Raw genomic sequence first — 24441 nt, 5'->3', positions numbered from 1 at the left:
AGTGGTGGGTGACTATAATCCCCAAACGTGAAAACCGAACTAATTTCTAGATTGGACCAATGGTCCCGAGTTATGCCCCCTTGAAATTTAGACCATTTTTGGTCAACTAGGAAACTTAGTACAGTTGATCCTGTGGCCGTTGAACATGATATTGCTTCTGCTCTAGAGACCTTACCGAATGATCTCCCACTGTCGACAGTTTGCGAGCAGTATAATAGCTCTCTTCAAACAGTGTTGGACAGACATGCCCCAGAGAAGAAAAGGGCAGTCACAATCAGACCGTCACACCCATGGTGTACTACTATACTAGTGATCTGTATCATGCCAAATTAGCAAAGCAATCTGCTGAGCATCGCTGGCGTCGGAGCAAACTTGTGGTACATATGGACATGTTCCGTGAAGTCAAGACTCGCCACAATGAGCTTCTCCGTCAGACGAAGGCAAATTACTTTAACAACAAGATACTCGAGGCCGGATCCGATGGCAAGGCGCTGCAACGAGTATTCAACGACATCTTACTCAAGGACAAAGAAGCAAAGTTTCCAAAACATGATAATGCCGAAGATCTCGCAGATAGGTTTGCCCAATTCTTCGATGATAAGGTGAAAAAGATTCGTGATGGTCTCTCTGACAAACGTGTTAGAGAGGAGCACTCAATACAAACGGCTACTGCATTGCAGGGTTCTTAGGATATGCTCCAGCCTGTCAACGATGTGGAACTGATGAAGGTCATCAGCCGCTCACCAACGAAGTCCAGCAAACTTGACCCCATACCCACTTGGTTTCTCAAATTGTCCATTCCGGCCATATTACCGATTATCAAGTTGATTGTGAACAGATCAATGCGGAAGGAACAATGCCAGACATAATGAAGCAAGCACTGGTGACACCCTTGATCAAGAAGACGAGTCTCGATCCCGAGGTCTTAAAGAATTACAGACCCGTGAGCAACCTCTCTTTCATCTCCAAGGTCTTGGAAAGGGTTGTTGCTGCGCGCATCAATGCTTATATGATCTCTCATAACCTCCATGACGTCTTTCAATCTGCCTACAAGGTGGGTCACAGCACCGAGACCGCTCTACTTCGCATACAGAACGACGTTCGTTGTATGGTCGACGATCATGGTGCCGCCATACTAGTCTTGTTGGATCTCAGCGTGGCCTTTGACACGGTCGACCATGAAATCTTACTTGCCAGGATGGGTGATCTTCTTGGAATTCAAGGAACAGCAGTGGAATGGTTTCGATCGTATCTATCTGGACGGGTCCAACATGTGGTAATTAATGGCAGCAAATCAGCAGCAAAGGTGCTTCGTTATGGTGTTCCGCAGGGGTCTGTTGTCGGGCCGTTACTGTTCCTAATTTACATTCTCCCGCTTGGAGAGCTCCTAAAAAAGAGCCCTGCTCAACGACATGGCTTTGCAGACGATAGACAAGTCTATATGGCTCTCCATGTGCTTATAAAGGCTAATATCCAAAGTCAGTGTTCTGTGCTAGAGGAAAGGTTGACTGCAATCCAAGAGTGGTTCCACGACAATTTCCTTAAGGGAAACCCTGACAAGACAGAAGCGTCATGGTTTGGTACGCGTCAGTCTCTTCAGAAATTGGACTTACAGTCCATTAATGTCGCTGGAAACATCATTAAATGCCATATATCAAGGTTTGAAAACATGCTTGATACTCATGAAATATGTTGAGGGTTAAAAAAACAAGATCCCAGACATTAAAATAATTCTAATAACTAGTATTGGGCAATTCGCCTAACAGCAAATTGCAGACCATATCCCTGGTGAAAGTATTTTGTCATGTTGAGAAATTAGGTTTGCACCAGGATATAACCAGATAAATCAGAGGCAAATAACCCTGAATAACCAGCTGAATTAGGTTGTGACAGTAGGGGCATCATAAATACTAGAATTAGCGATGGTTCTGGGACTGCAACAACTCAGCATATGGATGGTCAGAATCCAGCAGACAACAAGCAAATGTAATCTGAATCTCAACATCTTTCGTATCTTTTGATGAGTTTTCTGGTCGAGTGAGGGAAACCAGTTGGCCATCTGATATGGCTGGTGGGGATGAAAGCTCTCAATGTTGGGACGACCAATAATACATTGCGTCTCCACAGTATTTATATTATAATACCTCCCTCCATGCACACATGGTTCTGCTGCCAATTTTTTCTTCAAATGATCTAGGTGTCAATCATGCACTTGTGGGTACTGGCACCACGTAGGTAACTTCTGATCTGATCTTAAGTGGCAGGTTTTTGGTGCTATGTCCTGGTGCTCATTTTTAAGATGACAAAACACTATCACCAGGGATATGGTCTGCAATTGCTGTTAGGAAAGTCACAACCTGGGGACAAAAAATAAATGTGATTTAGACTTCGCATTCCTTTGAAGTGTAGGTTGCAACATCCCAGGCCATTAATGCATGCATGGTCACAACATAGGGGCAACCGGGAATCATGGCAAGGATTTTTACAACCATTCTTTTGAGGTGTAGATTGTGATGTGAGGGAAGTGTCTTGATCTCTACATAAAATTCCTTCGACATGGTGCAACAAACCAGTCCAGTAGATATATACATGGTCATAGCATACGGCATCGAGACAACCAGTATGCAAGGTTACGGCCAGGCCCAAGGGGTATGACCGATCAGCACTAAGAGTAAAAACATAAAATGCAATAATATCTTTTTAAACTAACTGCCACAGTAGGTTTATTTATTCAGTCTTTTTGAAGTAAAAGAATTACAGTGAAAAGAACGAAATACGGCTGGAATATTATACTGGTTTGTTTTCGGACGGCAAATTCAGCACTGCACCGATGTCAAGGTTAAGACGGTTATACGACTTTGCCTCATCAGCTCCTCGTGGTCAAGGCTCCTATATCCGTGACTGATGTGGTCGCAGAACAGAACAGATGCTGATCATCCCCGTCACTGCGTCAGGCTGTAAAACAGAGCGAGGAAATATTTTATCATTCATATATGGCCTTTAAAAGGTCATATATCAAGGTTTTTTGCCATTTTCTGCTGTAAGACGATTTCAAAAGTGTACCTAACACTTTATACAATACAGAAAACCAAATGCAATTAGCTCCATCCATTTTGAAGATATAGCCAATTATGTGTTTGACAACTTGATTACCTGATCAGGCTAGCAACTGGCTTGTTAGAGCCAGGCGGCTGGTTCAGCAAAAGTTGTGATGTAGATCAGGTCATCTGTACATGTCATGCAATCATAAAAGCAGGAGGGCCTTAATTAATTATGCACACCTGGAAGTAATGTGTTTCATTCACTATGGTGTATTGTGTGGCTCCGAATTGTGTCAAGGCCAGCACAAAGAACAATCGAATGACGGATGGGACCCATTTTCATGAATTTCCAAAGCCAGTTGAACGAGAGAGGAGGAAGCTGTGGATTCGGAAGTGCAAACGTTTGGAGTGTTGGAAGCCTGGGCCTTCGGCCAAACTTTGCAGTGATCACTTTATCGATACGGATTATCACATGAAGCCGGATATCTGCATTCAACTGAATATTAAATGCCACTTGTTAAAAACAGCTGTTCCAACCATGTCAATTGCATTTAATGCCCGAGGCTGCTGAGGTCGGTTGTTATACATAATGTGTAGGCCCTATTGGGGCCTGTGATACCGCATAGTGTCTTCTTGTGTTCCAGCCATAGCAAGGTGACAGCGACACAGGTCAGTGTCAGTGACAGCCACTGTCAATGACAGATTATTGTCATCTGACATCTAGGCCTATCTAACGTTGCACGGCATTATATCGTCACGTCAAGATGATTGTGCATAATACCGTCACTTTTCAATAGTAGTTCAGCGTCATGACATAACTGGCGATACAACACTGACGAGGCGAAACAATATTGTGCAACATTAGTCTGTTCAAAAATCATACATGTTATGCATCTGCAACCGTCTATCAATGTCTTCTTTGCTATATCGGCAGGTCTGCCATGCAAATTGATTAACCACAAATTCTAATCACTTTCGTCCGAATGATCACTCTCATTATGATCTAGTGATATTAATGGCTCGAACATGTACGGCTCAACGTTTAGATATCCTTCTGTATCGACCAAAACATCCTCAAATTCACTGCTCTCACTCTCTGAACTGTATGCGGAAGCCATCTTGCTTTGTTCTGACTGACCTGATCTACGTCATCAAAAAATCCCTAGCGGCCACATGTGGAACTAATCTAAAGTTGTGTGTGGTGGGAAATTCAAATAGTTTAAAATTGAAAATTGAAATAACTAAATAATGACTTTATTATTAGAATTTTTTTTAATGTCTGGGATCTTGTTTTTTTAACCCTCAACATATTTCATGAGTATCAAGCATGTTTTCAAACCTTGATATATGGCCTTTAAGTAGCTTTATGAATACGGGCCGACCCATATTCGTAAAAGTTCTTAACTTAAGTGCCATGAAACCCTAAGTGGTCAACTTCCCAAAGTTCCCCACCTAAAATGGGATTCATAAAACTACCGTACTCAGCGCCCCACTTAGCCAGGTTGAGTGCTCAAGTTTGAGTGTAACACTTCGTTCTTCAAAAGACACATCAGGTACTCGTGTCATATTTCTTGTTGATTTCTGCCTATAAATTATATTATAGAGATTCGGCTACGTCGTTTCCGAAATCGAGATCGGGATAGAAAAGTACCGCGTCACGCATTTATGCTGTGACGTCATCAACCTATGCGTAAACTTCACCTATGTCGTTCTCGCTGTCCGAGATAAATCGTCTGTATCCCGTAAGTGTGCAACGAGTTAGCTTTTCAGTCTAATTCTCGACTATATTCCATATCCGAACTTGTGAGTTAGAAGGCGGTGCATGTTATCAAATATATATAGAACCAGAAATGGTTGAAAGTCATGAGTTATTTTGTATCGATCACTCATGAGTCATGAGTTATTTTGTATTTTGATGAGAAAAGTAGAGTGCAATTTTGCATTTTGTCTGTCTACAGCGTAATGTAGGCTACACATACATGCATGCATTGTAATGTAGCCCTAGGCCTGCTGCACTCCGGTCATTATAACAACATGCAATTTGATGCTGGTGGTAGTTAGGCCTGAGCTGAGTGTAAATAGGCTGCCATGAAATTTTGCCTACATATACATGCTATTCAATGAGTAGGTCTACTAGTATAGATTCCTTCACACCGTACCAGGCAGAGGAAACCACTGGGAGCCACAACAAACCAGCAGCAAACAAAGGCCTGCATGGTCGCATACCATGTGTTCTTTTGTTCGTTGTGTCTATATTTAGGTTTGTTGTGGCTAGCAGTGACTTCCTCCGCCTGGTGTGAAGTCATCTATTTAGTATGTCTAGACTAGAGTCTGGAAGTTGCCTTTGAGACACGATAGGCCTAGCATAGCAAGGGCATGGAGGTGTGCTACCCTAATGCAGATATGACAATAGACCCCATGCGTTTCGAAGGCCTATGTCCTGGCCAGGGTGGATTCTAATGGAACAATGCATTGTGAATCCCCATATCTTTACTCTTATACTGCACCATTCATAGGCCTACATGTATGTACCATAATAGCCCAGTGCTAGGCATGGAAGTAAACTTATTTCACTCTATCCCAGGATTAGTCACACAGTATATATCTACGGAATTAGTAATCATCATAGAGAAAGCTGACAACAACATGAAAAAATTCTTGCGATATACGCCATCAATAGATATTATCTTCCTACGAGAGGTAGTTGCCATGAACCCCTTCGAGAATGCGGCAAAGTGGACTGCGCTCATGGATAATGTAAATCGAGCTGTTGCCAGGATACGTCCAGAATGCCATGCCCTATCCGAACGGTCCTTGAAGGAGAGGTTGACTGGTCTTTTGGCCAACTATAAAAGAGATGACATGGCGTCCTTGAATGAAATGGCCAGGGCCATTGTGCTCACCTCATGTGGAGGAAAGATGGATAAAGAGCATGGTATTGTGTCATGTAGTGTTATGTTTGATGTAGGTCCAAGCAATTACAATTTCCCCAAAATGGCCAATTTACAGTACATTCGACCTATGTGACCTTGAAAAGTAGGTCAACTCAAAGAAGACCCGGGTGACACATTGAATGGTTGTTAGAATTAGATGTACCTATGATATAAAATTGGTGCCAATCGGGCAAGTAATTACTAGGAATAATGGCATTTTGAAGAATTTAGGATTTGGCCCCCTCCCTGGAGGCCAAACGGCAAATCAGATCGCACCAAACTTCGGTACCTGTGATCACCTGACCAAGGGGTACATGTGTACCAAATTTGGGATCAATAGTCATTGCAGTTTAGAAACGTGCCATCGTTACATCCTAACGGCCAATTTACACCATTTGACCTCTGTGACCTTGAAAAGTACGTCAAATCAAAAACACGTATGATATGTGATGTATCCTTGATAGGAGTACCTACCATAAAATTTTTATTGAAAACGGATCATTAACAAGAGACATATCACACTTTTTATGTTTTAAGTTTTAGCCCCCTGGTGGCCAAGTCATGAACCAGACCGGACCGGAATTCAGTGTCAGAGTACCTCAAAAAGGTTGAAGAAAGCAAAAAAAAGGGAACATGAGGAGAAGACAGGAGAGCAATGGAGGGAATGAGGAAGAATAGTAAGTCAATATTAGTCTGAAAGTCTAATGCTTCGCCATGAGTATTGCATGTATAGATGAAACAACAGTCTACAATGTATGGTAGTGGTAGCCTCATGTGCTTAGTGTGTCCCTGTACTGAGCTGTCTTGTTTTAATTAAAATACTGACATTGATTTGTTTATCATTAATCTTTTCAGAAGAACCAACACCTACTAAAAAAGCTAAGTTTGACGTTAGCTCGTACTTGGAAGCAAAAGTGAAGAACGAGGAAACGCGCCTTGCCCTTGAGGAGCGCAGGTTGGAGGCGGACAGGAAGGAGCGCCAGGCCCTAATGGAACTACTTACAAAATTTGCAAACAAATAATTGATTGTCCTACTGCTGTATTTATACATGTATTAGAAGACCTAGCTCTGATCTTGATGTATTCATACTGGTGAAACCCACACAGCTTCCATGTTAGAAGACCTAGCTCTGATCTTGATGTATTCATACTGGTCAACACCATTCAGTTTCCATGTTGATGCATTCAATACCATGTATTGTCACATTGTTTTCTGTGTAATTTGGCCTTGTACCTTTTGTGCCTTGGCCAGGAATTGTTTTGGTCATAATCTGCTATTGCATATTATTAGGACCAGTAATCTGACAATATATAGTTGTTGTGAAAGTTGTTAAAAGTTTATTTTCAAATTAAACATAAATGTTAACATGAGATGTTTTAGAGTTACTTTCATATTGTTCGACATAAACAAATTTGATGCTGTACTTTCATGTTCAACCTTGGAAATTCAAGCAAAACTGAAACACCAGGTGACGGTACTATTCAAACTCAACTAGGACATGTGCAACAGAGAACAGTCCAATAGAAGAGACTGAATGAAGTCGAAGAGGAAAACATGAAACAGCGTTGAGACTTAACTTGACTTTGGATAAACTATAGAACCTCTATAAGCACACCTAAGGAAGACATGAGAAGTACTATCCTTAATAATTGACAAGTCTAACGATTGAATAGGTAACGATTGAACAGTTGTCCATAGAAAGGACATCCGTAGTGAGCGTGCACTGGCCACTAAAGGTGAGGTTCTGCTGTACTAGTAACTTCTATCATCTTATCATGTCACTCGCACCTATTTCAGTGTGGATCCAACTAGCACTGGAAGACTAAATGTACATGTTGACTTTGATATCTTACACCGTAGGGTGCTGCCATCTGGTTATAGGATGATGACCTAAAGGTTTCGTCTTCACTAACCTTCTTTTGTCACTAAGACATTGATTGTCCTCAATAAAGCCCTATTGCAAGGCCAAGTAGTCTTCCAGTGCTGGTGGGTCAACACTGAAATACGTGCTTGTGACCGAGCCATTCAGACAGGTGTGGCAATTTGAAAACAAAGCCCCTACAATGTACAATTTGCCAACAGGCTGGAGGTACAATTTCAAGTTTTTTTGAAGTCCAAGAAAGCGAAGTTCGACACAATTTTTCCAAATTGCCATTCCACACATTCACATACGGCACTTATGCTTTTGTTGAAAGCCCTTTGCTCGTCAGTCACAACGGCACCCCTGAATGGTGCTAGAAGCTGATCCCAGATGGGATAAGCCGGATCCCCATAGAGACACATAGGTGTGTTATCAATCAACCTGTAGTTGACCCTAACCAACTCCGGCAATAGGTTGCTCATTCTCAGCATGCCTGAATCATGTCTACGTCCCTCAACAGGGCCGTAAAGATTAACAATGAGACCATTGGGAGCCACAACGGATTGGAACTTAAGACAGTGTACCCTTTTATGTCCACTAAAGCATAGCCTTTGGTTGACTGTTGGTCGGCAAATCAGCCTGGGTGTACCATCGATGAACCCCCCAACAATTCCTAAGAGCAGCTCTCTTCTCGTGGACAGCATCGGCGGAGTGATGAATGGTGGCTATGGTCATCCATGGATGGGCATCCAGGTCTGTGAACTTCGTTCTAAAGCGCGAATAGACATCGTCAAGGACTGTTGTGATTATTGCGGACAAAACACTTTTGGGCTTCCAAACTATATTTCTAACTCGCAAAGTCTATTTGGATAAACCAAACGTCGCAGCAGCATACACATCCCGTCATGACCAGTAACGATAGATCTATCAGCTGCTTTGTACACAGGTGGGATACCTAGAGCAACGACCATTTGTGTGATTTGCTCTTTCGTAAACCGAAACATTACCTTGGCTTGCTCATCTGTTATCTGATTTATGTTGAAATGATTGTAAGTTGGGTCAAAGGTTGACGATGATGGTTTCATATCTTCTAAACTATAAACAAGAAGGTCATCGTCGTCTGACAACAAGGCCAAATCTCTCAAGTTCAAATCTGCTGCCATTTTTAAATCTGGACATGTATGACATCTAACGGCAAAAAACGTAACTCGCCGACAAAGCTGAACCGAAAAAACGACGTTACGACAACGAGATCGAGAACGGCTCAGGCGTGACGCAATCTATCCCGATCTCGATCTCGGAAACGACACAGCCGAATCTCTCTATTATCATTCACTGATTACAAATTACAAATCATTTTTCTGTACACAATTGTATCATCATTACCTGGGAATGTTAGGATTCAAAAATAGCGTCATAAGCTAAGGCCGCAATGGATACGCCTAAGGATGACTTATCCCCTTCCCAACGTCTCATAATATCTCCACTCATGAAACGAAGATCCTAGAATCCAAATAATGTATGCATTCGATCGACCACACCGATAACACCGTGAAATCGAATAATCTGATAATAAAAACAGATAATTGAGGAGTGTCATCTTGTTTCAGAAATTTGGTTCAGTGAGATTTTTTACCACTGCAATTACTCAACTCGCGGTTGGTTGAGAAATGTTGAGAGTATCACAAGTATAAACTGTTGGAATGATCCGCAAGCGTAAAAATTGTAAACCCGAGTGTCGCAAGCAGTTTTAACTCAGGAGGCAGCGCGTAATTCCTCCTAGTTTCCGATTCGAGGTCATCCCTCACAAGAATAATGTTTGCCGATCAAACCGATATCGCCGATATAATTATAAATCATTTTAGAAGTCCAGGGGATGGAGGCAATCACGAAAAACCATTTCCCTGCGAATTGCACGCCTGTGTGCAATTTCATGTCGCCAAGCCAACATCAACAAACTCATCTCCAATGTGCGCTCTGCTAAAAATGAACCAGTCCACTTATAGTTAAGACTGCCCCGGAGGTGTCTCAAATCTAAGATTCGATTTGAGTGGGCCACCTTACTTAAGCATATTTATGAATATGACTTATTTTAAGTAAGTACCACACCTAAACGGGCCCGTATTCATAAAGCTATTAAGTCAAAGTGGGGCGCCCAAAATGCATCTTAAGTTTAGGTGGGGTACTTACTTAAAACAAGTCATATTCATAAACATACTTAAGTCAAGAGGACCACTCAAATCGAGTCTTAGATTTGAGACACCTCTGGGTCAGTCTTAACTCTAAGTGGACTTGTTCTTCTTGTTCATATTGTGCACGGTGCTCGACGGAGATGGCTGCGGTGATGTTGGCTTGGCAACATAAATTTGAATGTGCAATTTCGCAGGGAAAGGGTTTTTCGAGATCGACTCCATCCACTGGACGCTTACAATGACTTAGAATTGTACCAGCGATATCGGTTTGACCGGCAAACAATTCTTCAATTGATTGATTTTGTGAGGGATGACCTAGAATCAAAAACTAGGAGGAATTACGCGCTCCCTCCTGAGTTGAAGTTGCTTGCGACTCTTCGGTTTTACGCTTGGGGATCATTCCAACAGGTTACTGGTGACACCGTCCACATTTCCCAACCAACCATGAGTCGAGTGATCGCGGAGGTTACAACCACACTAAACCATTCTCTAAAACACATTATCAAATTTCCGAGACAAGAGGACACACCTCAATTATCGATGTGGTGGATGGAACCCATATTTGGATTCTAGGACCTTTGTTTCATGAGTGGAGATATGTAAACAGGAAAAACTGGTATTCCATCAATGTGCAGGTTGTTTTGGATGCACATTTTAGGTTCATCAATGTTGTGGCTAGATGGCCTGGGAGCACCCACGACTCCGTTGTGCTCCGAGAAAGCGCAGTAACCGATATCATGAGATGTTGGGGAGGAGATGAGGTCATCCTTGGTGACAGTGGATATCCATTGCGGCCTTGGCTGATGACGCCATTTTTGATCCCTAACACCCCCGGGCAACGACGATATAATCAGTCTCACAAGAAAACACGGTGTTTGGTTGAAAGGGGCATCGGTCAATGGAAAAGGTGATTCCACTGTCTGCATGGAAAACTGCGTTATGCACCGGAGAAAGCCTGTACAATAATTGCTGCATGTGCAATGTTGCACAACATTGCTATTGACAGAGCTCTTCCAGATTTCGATCCAGCAGACATGGAGGATATCAAACATCAACCACAACCCGATGAGGATGGGAACGATGAAGAGAATATTGTACCATTTGCAGGTGTAAATGCAACTGCTACAAGAGATCACATTGTCCAGCAACATTTCTAAGGCAAGTAGTAAGTGTAACAAATACCTATCTATTATATCCTCATACTACACAATTTATTTGCTTTCAACGGTTTTGGACGAATATTCACAACTGTGTAAATATGTTTTCATCCTTTGCCTGAAATGAATTTACAGAAACTGCTTTTTTCATCTCCTTCTCCATCTTACTTGTTTTCATTTTCAACAAATCAATTTCTAGAACCAATTTTTCCCTTTCAAGTTTAAGCTTATCTATCTCGAGCGCACATCTTTGCTTCTCAGAAGCAAGCAGTTCTTTCTGCAGTACCACCATCTCGTCCTTATTTCCTGAATTCTTTTGGGTTTTATCCTTTTCAGTGTCCTTGGGAAGTGGTGGGCACGGATTAGGCAACAACGACCTCACGTCAGAACGCTGCGTTAACCTTTCGATTTTAGTTGAGGCACTGGCGAGGGCTGCCGAAGCACAACCAAGGGATGATGAAGCTTATCGCTTTTGTGTCCGCATCTTGGATTCTTGAAGACAAGACTCAATTTCATTCTCTTCCTCAATCTCGCAGAAAGAACTGAAAGAAAATGTATTGACTTTACTAATGCTAGCGGCTAATTTCAAGCAGATCGGCTAAATTTTAAAGTTTGATTGAATTCTACTAGTTGGTTTGTAAAATTGTTGGGCACACTACCTGTCGTTTGTTGCAACGCTGTCGGTAATCTTCGGGATAGTAACTGATGTAGTGACGGTGATTTTTGGTTTTGGTGCACCGCTATCAAAGCCGCCATCTATACCATGCACAGATGGATCATCCTCCCCAATAACCGCTGCAACTTTCTGTGAAATTATCGACGGTTTCTTAGGAGGTGATCCACCACCTGAAATGAATTTGAAATTGGTCATGGATTGTTATTCCTGTGGCACCATTTTAATTTTTCGCATGAAATGTGTTCAATTCATTAAGGGGTATTTTTTTTTTAATTTTCACGACATAACCGAGCGGTGTACGGGGTAATTTGCCGAAGGTTTTTATGTATGTATGTACATAAAGGATTAAAAAAAACCGAGAGTCTACAGAGTTAGCATAGAAAAGGTATTTGATGAAATAAATTTAGTTATTTACTAACCTGTCTTTCCCAGCGCTTTTTTGTATTCCCTATATTCATCCTTCATATTTGATGTCAGACTTTGCCACTTTTTCCGAAGGCCGGCCATTTCTCGCACAACATGCGGATTTCGACTATTTACGTCATCTGTTATTTCAAGCCACGATGAAACATTTGATGAAAACTTCCCCACTAGTAACATTTTCCGAGCTTCGGCGGATTTTTTCCGCATCTGAAAAGTTAGCTTTCCTCCCCATAATTAACGAGCATATAGGCCTACATGCGCTTGGTCTACATGTGTGTCTGCCTTTTTATTCTGTATCTCCTGTGATGTACAGAAAACGCTTTGTTATTTGCACATGTGAATGCCCACGATCACTGAACGATGAGTTTACAACAGGCGCAAATCAACAAGAAATATGACATGGGTACCTGGGAAGTTGACGACTTAGGATTTTTTGGCACTTAAGTTAAGAACTTTTATGAATATGGGCCCTGGTGTACAAAGTTTCAAGTTCATAGGACTAACGGTTAAGAAACGTGCCACAGGATACAACGACGACGACGGACGACGGATACAGGGCTATTGTATAGACTCCCCTAACGGTGAGCCAAAAAGGGCAAAACCAGGGCTGCTTACCCTTACTTTTTTTTGAGTGGGTCAACTTTAAAAAAATGTGTATTTCCCCAAATTTTTGTGTACAATTTTCTGCAATTCCAAATAATATGTGTATGATTGTCATTAAAATGTGTACCAATTTTCAAAAGTAAATTTCTCTTCTTTTTGACATTTTATTCAATTTCTGTGCTTACCGTATTCACAATAAGGAAATTACTGGCAAACTACAGTAATTAACAAAAAATTAACAATATGAACAATTCACAAATTTTAAGTGCAGTACAATGACCTTTAACTTCTGGAACAAACTGTATTTTTATAGTATTTAACATGATTACACTAAACAGATTGTTGGTGGATTCAAAAGGTGCCCGAGTCAGGTTCAGCTTTCGGTTTCGTCGGGCGCCAGAGCTACTACCTTCAGCATGTTCAGCCATTTTCAATGAATGAAGAAGTCTCGCTCAATCACAGTGTAAAATGTATTGTACTAGTGTATTGATAGGATCTATACCGAGAGCGAGACTATCGTCTGCAACAGTTATAGTTCGTCTGTCTATCCAGAGGTGTCACTACTATATGTGCCATCTAAAGTGCGCAAGATAATGTGGATGTCGGGTCCGTTTTCACATATTAAGCGCCCTGGGCGTGGAGCTGTATAGTTTTTCTTCTATCGGGGAATGAATAACGTACAAAACACAGAAAACATTCAAGTTAAGACCTTTTTTATTCGTATTTTACAATTAATTTCATCGTATTTTTGAAAGGAAAAATGGTGTACAATGAGCAGCAAAAATCGTACAACGTACAAAATGGTTTTTTTGGCGTACAAAATACGGGATTTCCATACAGGTACGCAGCCCTGCAAAACTGAGCATGTATGAGGGGGGGGGGGGTCTTAGGGTAGTCTATAGTAATTTATCAGGTACATAGGCTATATAATGAGTCTGGATGCGTTTCACAAGACAATAACCTGTGTGGGGATACCTTTGGTTTACTGGGAACATTTTCATCTTTTCTGAAAAAAATCATCTCGGGGGGGGGGGTAGTAGTATGTAAATTTTGTTCAGGTTTCAAATTTTTTAGCAACTGATTGCGTTTTCTATCATTCAAATACATTCAGAATACAGCTTAGATGCAAAAGAAAAATGCAATATCACAGTAATTTTTTTACACTTTCTCAAAATTTGTGAACTTTGGCAATTTTCTTACTACAATCCCCCAAAAAACGACCTTTGCTCTTTTTATTATAAAAGAAATGAAAGAAAGAAAGAGCACAGAAGATAGACAGAATAAAAACTGCGCTAATAAATTCAGATTGTCTCCTCATTTAACCTGCCGCGGTTACATTCGGAGTCACACAGAGAACGGTCCTGAGACCACTCTTGTTCCTGGTTTATTTTAATTACTTGCCTGACTGCGTTCGATCTCAAACCAGATTGTTGGTGGATGACTGCCTGCTGTACAGGATATTAAGATCTATCGCGGACGCAGAAATTCTTCAGACAGATCTCAATAAGCCAGGAATGGGAAAGTAAATGGCAATGCACTTCAACCCATTAAAATGTGAGGTAATTAGAATCACATACAAGCGAAAAAACGTCATCATAACAAACTACAACATCCACGGCTGCACGCTGCCGACAGTGGAAGAAGCAAAATACCTCGGCTTACGATCAACTGCAAACCGAAGAGGGACACTCACAACAACAATACCGGCAAAAAGGCTAATGGTACATTAGGTTTCCTAAGGCGAGATCTCTGCTAGGCCCCCGAAGTCCCTCAAGGAGTTGGCATATAAGACGTAAGTAAGGCCAACCCTTGAATACACAACAACAGTTTGGGATGGGACGTCGAAAGAAAATAAGTATAAGTTACAGATGGTGCCAGGAGAGCAGCGAGATTCGTGACAAGATCCTAAGACCCCCGACAGAGTGTGATAGCTATTTTGAAAGGTCTCACCTGGCATACTCTAGCCGAGCGGAGCGAAAAGACCAAGCTCACCATGATGTACATGATCCTACATCAGCTCATTGCCATCCCTGCAACACCGCCATACGTCATTTTTTAACCAGACCAAGAACAGCTACAACTACGACAACACCACTGCAGAATAACCATACATACCAGGCAATATTTTTTCCTAGTGTCATTCCACTATGGAATGCCTTGCCTTGACCCATCAGGATGACCACCAACTTCCAGCTGTTCAAGACAAGGTTGGAGGCCCACAGAATCCCACAGTGTGACAGTAGCCCAAGACGAAGTACTTTTTAATCCAGGCACCGTTCAATAAAGCCTTAAACCTGTTCTTGTTCCTCGAGTTCTCACGACGCATGCACAAAACATTTTTATCACCAGTGTGACTATACGACAAAAGCACTAAAATTGGAAGAAGAAGAATGTTTACCGATACACACACAATGCCATGTGCCGGCATGGATCATCGCAAAACCCCACACGGCTCCTTCAAATTTGTCGTAAAGACTCACCAAATAATTCTGCTACTTTGCACTGCACACCTTTGATGTTTTGACATTACAGTCATCATACTATTTTATTCATTAAATTCCCTGTTTTCCCAAAACTTCACGGACACCGTACCACCTAGGTTCTCCAATCTCTACTGATATAGACAGTACATTGAATATGCCGTAGCCCCCTGGAACAGGGTTATAAATTGGGGGACTCTTGCCTAGCTATTCCTAGAGTCTCATCTCAACCCTACATTCCTAGGTTGACGGAGACCAACAAGACCAACAGTACACTGATTCAATGGCCATCTAAAGCAGCTTGGAGCCAAACAGAAAAGGTTCGAGAAGAAACTTCACGTCTTCTTCAGCTGCTTCAGAATATAAAAAACTCTGGAATGAGTATTCAATGGCAATTACATTTGCCAGGAGGAAATATTAACACCTTCATGAAAGGTAGCCATGAGGTGCAGCTCCCTGACCACCATGATACGGAGCAACTGGCTAACGATTTCGGTGAATTCTTTGTGCGCAAGATTGATCTCCTTAGAGCCAAGATCCACAACATCATCGATCCTTCGCGGCAGCTGCTCCAAAATTGTGGATCCAGTTTCCGTCATAGCTTCGAAACACTGATTCCCTCCACTGTTTCAAGTCCCTCCTTAAGGCCGACCTATTTTTTGGAAAGAAAGCACTCTGGAATACCCAACAGCTGAGTAATTAGAGCACTTTACAAATGCCAATATTGATCGATCAATTGATTTATCATGACATTTTTTCAACAGGTGCAAAACACCTGTGCAAGTTGAATGCACTATAATTTCCTATGCTGGAACATCGAGCCCTTTTTTTGGAGCGGTTGGTTGTGGTCGGAATGAAATTTGATTGAATTAAAAAGCAGGGACATGCTGTAACAATTAATTTGAGGTAGGTTTGATAAAAATCCAAGTGCAATTGTGAAAATGAGAGCAATTTTCAAGATTTCTGAACATCTCCCTCCGGGAAAAGTCAGAATTTGGACAGGTTCCGCAAACTGTCCAAATTTGGAAAGCTAGATAGTTCAAATTTGGAAAGTTACCCGAATTTGCATCTTTACCACCTAAGTTTTTGCATGTTATCATGATTCAAAACCTTGCCATGTCGGGCCCCTTTACCCTGTTTTCTGCTCCCGTACAATACACTCCAATAGACTGCCGTACTAATGATATAGCCTAACATGCATCTCACGCAGGACTGGTAAAACTGATCAAAAACTGTGGGACTTTGGCCTTGTAAGTAAAACCCCTCGCCGGCCCTATATCTCCTTGAATAGCTCAATCTTCAAGAGAATATCACAATCTCGAACTCTCAGAAGAATTATTTTTATTGAATGAATAATAAGGGAGATTTAGTGATGAAATGTTGGCGAAGCATGAAGATCGTGTTTCAGCTAAAGCAGAATAGGAAGGTTAAGGCGCCCTGCCCTCGCTAGGGGGGCGCCCTGTGACCCTTTTTCAAAAAACAAAAAAAACTGAACATGGGTACAAAGTAGAAAACATGGCAAGCACCTGGTATGTGGTTAGTGGTAGGTCTCTTTCAACCTCAATTTTGTTAAAATATTGATGTGTCCATATTACGCCTATATACCATAGAAAAATTAGAGCCTGGCGGCTATGATAGCTTCGCTTGGTGGACAGTTACAGTGTGTCAGACATGTCAATCAGATTGCTTGCTACAAACTTATTTAATTGACGTCCTGATTTGAGTTCATGATCAGGTTGCGGTTCTTTGATACATAATACCATACGCAACAAGTGCACTTGTCTCAGGTCAGCATGGTCTGGAATAAGCCATGTCACCTGCAGGTTATTTAGGTCATTTATAATCAAACGAGCCGGGCGTTCAGTGTCAGTCTCGTGCGTAACCCATGAGTCTAACATTAGTGCAACTCACGATGTATACACGTGGGAAGGAACGGAATAAACGGAGACTACAACAGCTCTTCTATTCTCTGTACGTCCGCCTTCTATACAACGATATAGTGCAAAGCGTGTAGTGGAAAGGCCAGCAGCAGGGGTGAACGCGGCAGAAGTTTCATTCATGCACGCAAACACCGCATGTTTTTTGGGGAATACCTTGAATGACGTCATGTATTTTGAAATTTAGCGCCCTAAAAGTAAAGATCGAGGGCTTTCTGGTGATAAGCGGATGAACCACCAATGCACTTCTCCAGCATCCGCCATTTTTTCTCGATTTCATTTTTCGCTCGGGATTTTATTACCAAATTGGACAGGTTAGGATAATCGCTTCGAGACTTTAGACCTGCATATTAGAAGTATTTAACTTTGTAATCATTAAGTTTTAACTTACGCGGGATCAAGCACTATATATCCGTGCGCATGAACACATTTTATTGCAGGTTCGTACGTTGGTAGAGAAAAAGATACTACGCATCATCTATGTAAATGCAGCTGTATGTAAACTCCGTCTTCGGAGTGATCAGGTTATCCAACATGATTTTCGGCGTACTACTTTCCTAATGGTTTCAACGATAGTGATACCGAGGGTATATTTGGTTGTAATTACTTTAGTTAAATGTCATTTATTAATTGTGTTGTTAGCCCTATGTTAGAACCATTTCTGGGCTTGTATTTCTATAACAAGGAACTGGATTAGGCATTCCATGTTGGTATTACGTTTGGGGATCATCGATATAACCACGTTGTTACCACAACATGGGTGGCCAAAGTCTTGCCAAACTTCCGGCTGGACTTCGCTTTACCCGTGCGTCACTGGTCAAGTTCCTAGAAGTTGTAGGTGTATGTTGTGGTTCGATACATATGACTAACAGAATGTTGATGATTGCAAGGACTTGAAGCTAGTCTCTCTTAGAAACAACCCCATGACTACAGAATGTTTGGCGTATTCGCCCACTCAATTCTCTGAATTGAGTTCCTTATTTTGGTCATTAGTAACCTAAAACAAAACACAAAATGATATAAATTCTAGCTTGATTCCTAGTTCTAGAGAGATCAGAGATCAGGATAGACCAGAGTAGGCGAGGTCCACAATAATCTATGTACAGCAAGACTGATCCAATAAAGAAGCATATAGATGAATCATGTTGTCCAGCTGTTTAAAGATCAACCAAACTAGAAGGATGTTGGTTTCACTGGTGGAGAACCCGGGTAGGTACCAGCTTTTATTATGACCACCGTTAAAGTAGGGGTTGATGATGTTAGTGAGCAGGAGTTCAATATATTAGCAGAAAATCGGACTCTCAATGATTCAGACGTCATTACCAGTACATTACCGTCAGGTCGCGCAAACAGTCCCGAATTTGAGTTTAGAACACCGGCGGCGTCTGCGCAATCTCCAAATCTTGCTAGACGAAATCATTTTATAGAGACCATTCACCAGTTTAATAGGGAACACCCCGTCCACACTACAATGACAGACATTCAAAGATTAACCGAGGCCATTGCTGCCTTGGGCACAGGGGGCCGTAACAATAAAGTTGGAGGGTCCGTAAACAAGCCCGCATCGTATTCAGGGAGGATCACGGAAGATCTAGACGACTTTCTCAAACATTTTGACTCATACGCTGATTTCAACGGTTGGGAAGCTCAGAGCAAATGTAAAGCCATGCCTAATTTTTTGTCTTCAGTTGCATTTGATTTCTTTCATAGCTTGCCTGAAGAGTTAAGGACTGATTATGATCGGTTGTGTATACGAATGAGGGAAAAATTTAATCCCAACAGTTTAAAGTTTGTCAAGAGCCAAGAGCTCCACACAAAAATCCAGGTTCCTCATGAACCTTTGGAAAATTATATTGAGACGGTGTTTGTACATAGTTTTAAACCGCACCGACTAGACGTTTTTTATCGCTCCGCATGCACACAGCACCATATGATCAATTACGTCCCGAAAGAAACCCGATCATTATAAGGATGAAGATGAAGATGAAGGTGTTGCGCATGTGCGCCAGGGCTGGGAAACAGCCAGAGGACCACTTTGTCGGGTTCATTCACGGCCTTAGGCCAGCTTTAAAAAACTTTGTCCTCAGTCAGAATGTGGCATCGGTTGAGCAAGCGATGGCTAGCGCTAGGCTTGGGGATTCTCTCTATCCAGAGGGTAAAACCCAAGTCATGTCAGTTGATGCAGATAGTGGGAGGGGCCGATTGGAGAGGAAAGCAGACGATTTGGTCTGTGCGGTATCAGATTTGGTCAAACAACAAGCTTCAAAGGGTGGTAGTAATAACGATGACAAGGGGGCTAGGCCTAAAACCAACTTTAGGAATTCAAGAACTACAAATGGTGACCCTATTTGTGGACGTTGTCTGCGGGTGGGGCATACAGCCACATACTGTACTGCTCTTGAACCGGTTCCAAGGGAAGGGCGCCACGCCCAAGGTTATAGGCCTAATGATTACCCTTCAGGCAATGGACCTTATTCAGGGCCCAATCAGGCAAATGAGTTTAGGCCCAACAATTATGCAAATGATGGTGGTAGGCCTACCTACAACAGTTACAATTCTGGTGGTAACTACAGAGGTCAGAACAGGCCCAATGATGCAAATATAGGTGCTCCAACTTTGGACATAGGGCTGCAAATTGTACAGCAAACTTAGGAGGTCAAAATCAAGGGTCAAACTAAGGTCTGCTCATTTTGAGAGGGCGAAAGTGAGCAGAGAAAACCCTAAAAATCATTGTAGTGTAACTATTGCCAAGCCACCATATGTAGCCATCCAGCAACCAATAGACTGTATGTGATAAGCTTCGCTGGCAATTAAAAATTGCTATCGAAGCTAAAAACTCTTGGACAAATAATGACAAAACGTACTACTTATCACTAGTGAAATTTAAGAGCTTGAGCCCAATGACCATGAACAGCAGGTCAAATCGAACACCTGGGTGATATATTGGAGAATTATCAGATACACCAAACATTTAGTCACTCTAGCTACAGCCAAAGGCTTTAAAAAGGAAAAATATGATTTTCAAGATAGCCGCCTGCCAAATTAAAAAAAGAAAATGTAATATGCAAGTGTGAGGTTTTTAAAAAATTGCCCTGAGGTGGGATCAAACCCACAACCTTCAGAGTTAAAAAAGTGGGAAATTCAAATCAAGTTAGAACTACAAATTTTTGCTCAGTAATGCCAAATGGTAGTATCAATCAAAACTATTCCATCTTTATATCAAAACCTACTTGCATACAGATTTCCTCAACTTTATTTCTAGCCTGTATTAGAATAAAGCACAAAAAAATGTATTTGTAATTTACGCCTTTTGCCCCCTGGCCCTGGTGAGAAGAATTTAAGTCGAAACGCGCTAAATTTTGCGTCAGCAGCATAGCATGGGCTGTTTCTTCCTGTCGGCCAGATCTGAAGTGCCTATGTTTTACCGTTACAAAATGCTCAAATGTGTCCATGGATGGATGGAAGGACAGACACCACTCAAATAGCTATTTGACTAGCTCAGCTGACGAACAGCTGAGTTAAAATGTTTTGATTTTTCAATTAAAAGTAGAAATTCCCCCGATGAAAAGTGCCCTTTTTTGGCAGAAAATTGCTCCTTCCTGCCTTTTCAGAGTCTGAAGTTCCCCTTGCCTATTTGAAATCCTGGCTGAAACATTAGAAGAGCCATGTATTGTTAGGTGAGGCTAGTATAGGAATTGTCTTGTGTTAGTGTCATTGGCTACCAGAGCACTATTGTAATTTGTATGCATGCAACGCTCAGTGCAGATGTGCTTGAAATTGAACAAAAACAGAAAATGACTATGGAATATTTCGTGGGATATATATCCCGGTTATATAGACCATGAGGTTCAGGATGCGGAATTTGAAGAACTAACGGTAGTTCTAATTTTGACCGACAAATTTCTAAACACGATCGGCATATGAAGATTTGCGATGGGGAGTCTTTTTTTTTTCTCCGCTAGATGTCAAGATGACAGATAAAGCTTCCTGACTCGGCCTCCGAAGATCTGCCTCGACTTTTGTGAGTTACGTTGGTCTCGCATATTTGTTAATGTTTCAAAATTTGGAAAGCTTTAGGATGTCAAAATTTGGAGAGATTAGATGCTACCTTTCCAAATTTTGGACATCTGTTATTCGGATGTTGCCAATATTTGAATGGTTTGGTCTCAAGACAGTGTCTTTGGGCTTCTAGTGTTAATTTTGTAATGAAAGCCCTGTGTTTCAATGAAACTTTCATAGATTCAATATCATTTAAGTATGGTTGAAGTTCAAATTTGAAGTCAAGATTCCTGGATTCCTATATTCTCAACAAAAAAAGTAAAACCTACCTTGAATCATCGATTTTAAGTGATAGTATGTCATTAATGAAATGGCCAGGGCCATTGTGCTCACCTCATGTGGAGGAAAGATGGATAAAGGTCATGGTATTGTGTCATGTAGTGTTAGGTTTGATGTAGGTCCAAGCAATTACAATTTCCCCAAAATGGCCAATTTACAGTACATTCGACCTCTGTGACCTTGAAAAATAGGTCAAATCAAAGAAGACCCGGGTGACACATTGAATGGTTGTTAGAATTAGATGTACCTATGATATAAAATTGGTGCCAATCGGGCAAGTAATTACTAAGAATAATGGCATTTTGAAGAATTTAGGATTTGGCCCCCTCCCTGGAGGTAGTTGATAAAGTATGGAATAAGTGAAACCTTGGAAACACTGATAAACCTTGTAATATTCAATGTAAACCATGGAATCACTGTGCAAATAGCGCGTGAAATCGGGTGCGTTCCTTCCACGATTTATACCCTCCCAACTGACAGTCTCGTCCCAGCTGACTTTATTGATAGCAATTTGCCAGTTAGTTCAGAAGCTAACATTTTTAATATGGAGGATGACGTCATCAATTGGCAATGCGCTGTGGTCGTTAAAATATCTTATTTCTCTTCAATGGAAGCAAAAATTAGTTTTTATGATTGTTTTGTATTCCATAGACGATGAAGTATTATGCTCGGTACTAGATGCACGAGATCATAGGACAAACACACACGTGAATAAAAAAAACCGCTTAGAACTGGTGACATCACGAAAAGATATCTACATCCCTCGATGTGCAGGCCTACATGAAGATGTACGAAATCGCTCACAGCGAAGGAATTTGTTCACATTTTTCATCTCCAAACCCTTCCAAAACCTTCGGTAATAAACTTTCATCTACGTTTCTTGTCATGTATAAGGTGATGTACGGATAAGTGCCAGCCGGTACTGCATGATGTAGTCAATCTTCTCTGTATCACCCTGTATGATCACACCGCTCCGTAGCTCAAATAAGCCCCGTGTGGTGGCGGAGTAAGCGGAGCGCTGATTGGTCCATATTATGGGTGTGTGGTGGGCGTGTCGTGACGTTAATGCCCATTTTTGGGAGATCAGTAATGTACACTGGAGGCGAGGTATGACTGGGTTGTTCTAAAATATAGATTGTTGAATCGGATATGCGACTGATTTCTAAACTACCGTCAAATTCCGATCTGATCATGTAAAAGTAAGCTCCAAATATTGATTTGTAACCACCTTAGGTTCCAATGGCATTATTTCATGTTTTTATGCATTTTTAGGACTGATTCCAAGGTTTATCACTGGTTCCAAGGTTTCACTGATTCCAAGCTTTATCAACTACCCTCCCTGGAGGCCAAACGGCAAATCAGATCACACCAAACTTCAGTACCTGAGATCACCTGACCAAGGGGTACATGTGTACTTAATTTGTGATCAATAGTCATTGCAGTTAAGAAACGTGCCATAGTTACAGCCTGACGGCCAATTTACGCCATTTGACCTCCGTGTTTTAACTTTTAGCCCCCTGGTGGCCAAGTCATGAACCAGACCGGACCGAAATTCAGTGTCAGAGTACCTCTGACCTAGGGGGTCATGTGTACAAGGTTTCAAGTTCATAGCACAAGCGGTTAAGAAACGTGCCACACAGGATACGGACGACGACGGACGACGACGACGACGACGGACACAGGGCTATCGTATAGACTCCCCTAACGGTGAGCCAAAAAGGGCTGGGTTAACTCTTTTAAATGATACCTTAAACATGCAAAATAATAGCCCTATACACATGTACGTAGGGCTAGGATGTGTTCTCTGCCAACCCTTAACCATAAGAATCCCATATTTTGCAACACGTCCCTGTGAAGTGGTAAAAAGAAGTGAAATTTCACTTAATTTGTCATTGAATCGGCGCAATACTCCAATCCAAGGGAAGGTTTAGAGATATACAACGCTGTTCAAATGAAATGGTCCAGACTCCAGGGACTCGATATTGATAGACACAAACGCATGAGTTGGGATGTGTGTAGGCCTAAGCCTACATCAGTGTGCTGTTTTGTAAAGCATTCCTATGTAGGCTATTCCTCTTTGTAAACAAACCCTACCCTTGCCTTGGATTGGAGTATTTATAGGTAGGCCTACTTCGTAATGATCATGATGATGATGTGACCCTTTGGCCTTTGTCCCTTGATAATACAAATACTATAAATACCAAGTTTCAGCAAATTTGTATGCAACTGCACTTCGGCCCTGTCGGCATTTTTGCGTATAGTAGGCCTATAATACTGCCATTGACTGCATTTCTACATTCTTCCGTTCCTGGCAGTCCTCGACGTCAACTCTACCATTGGCAATTTCCCAAATGTTCCGAGTGTCCACCAATTTTGTGGGGGAAATCAGACAATAATATGGTTGTTTGTCCGTGCAAATGACGTCATCGTGAAATTCCGCGTCTGTATCTATTTTAAGATTATACCCAAGCGTTGTTGTTTTCGTTATGTGTTGAGGAGCGTGAAGCTATGCAAGCGCAAATCCAGGACTTGCTTAGACAACTCGAACGCCACACTGGACCTGATTCGGGTGGACATTTTCAGCACGTAAAATCCCAGAAGCCAAAGAGTGCTAAAATATCTTGCTTGCCCAAACCAGATGAGACCCCACATAGTCAGGAAAGCGCCCTCTGTGATAACTTAGTGAGCTCAAACTCACCACAGCCTCACCTTGTAGTCACAGATTCGCTCGGGAAGAACCTAGACTATAAACGTCTCTGCGTTGATAGTTCGGGTGTGGTGGTATGCTCGTTCCCTGGT

The 24441-nt window shown here is 41.7% G+C and overlaps 1 protein-coding gene across 1 annotated transcript in view; it reads right to left on the bottom strand.

Annotated features, from left to right (window-relative positions):
- Positions 1-24037, bottom strand: part of LOC135488719 (N-alpha-acetyltransferase 60-like) — a 133377-nt gene extending 109340 nt beyond the window's left edge. Inside the window, exon 1 of the mRNA XM_064773443.1 lies at positions 23844-24037. The gene's annotated coding sequence lies outside the window, so the exon portion shown is untranslated. The remainder of the gene's footprint in view (positions 1-23843) is intronic.
- Between the last annotated feature and the right edge of the window lie 404 nt (positions 24038-24441).

This window comes from Lineus longissimus, chromosome 1 (genome assembly GCF_910592395.1).
Source record: "Lineus longissimus chromosome 1, tnLinLong1.2, whole genome shotgun sequence".
Lineage (NCBI taxonomy): Eukaryota > Metazoa > Nemertea > Pilidiophora > Heteronemertea > Lineidae > Lineus > Lineus longissimus.
Note: the sequence above shows the minus strand (reverse complement) of the source record. Positions and strands in the feature narration are given on the sequence as shown.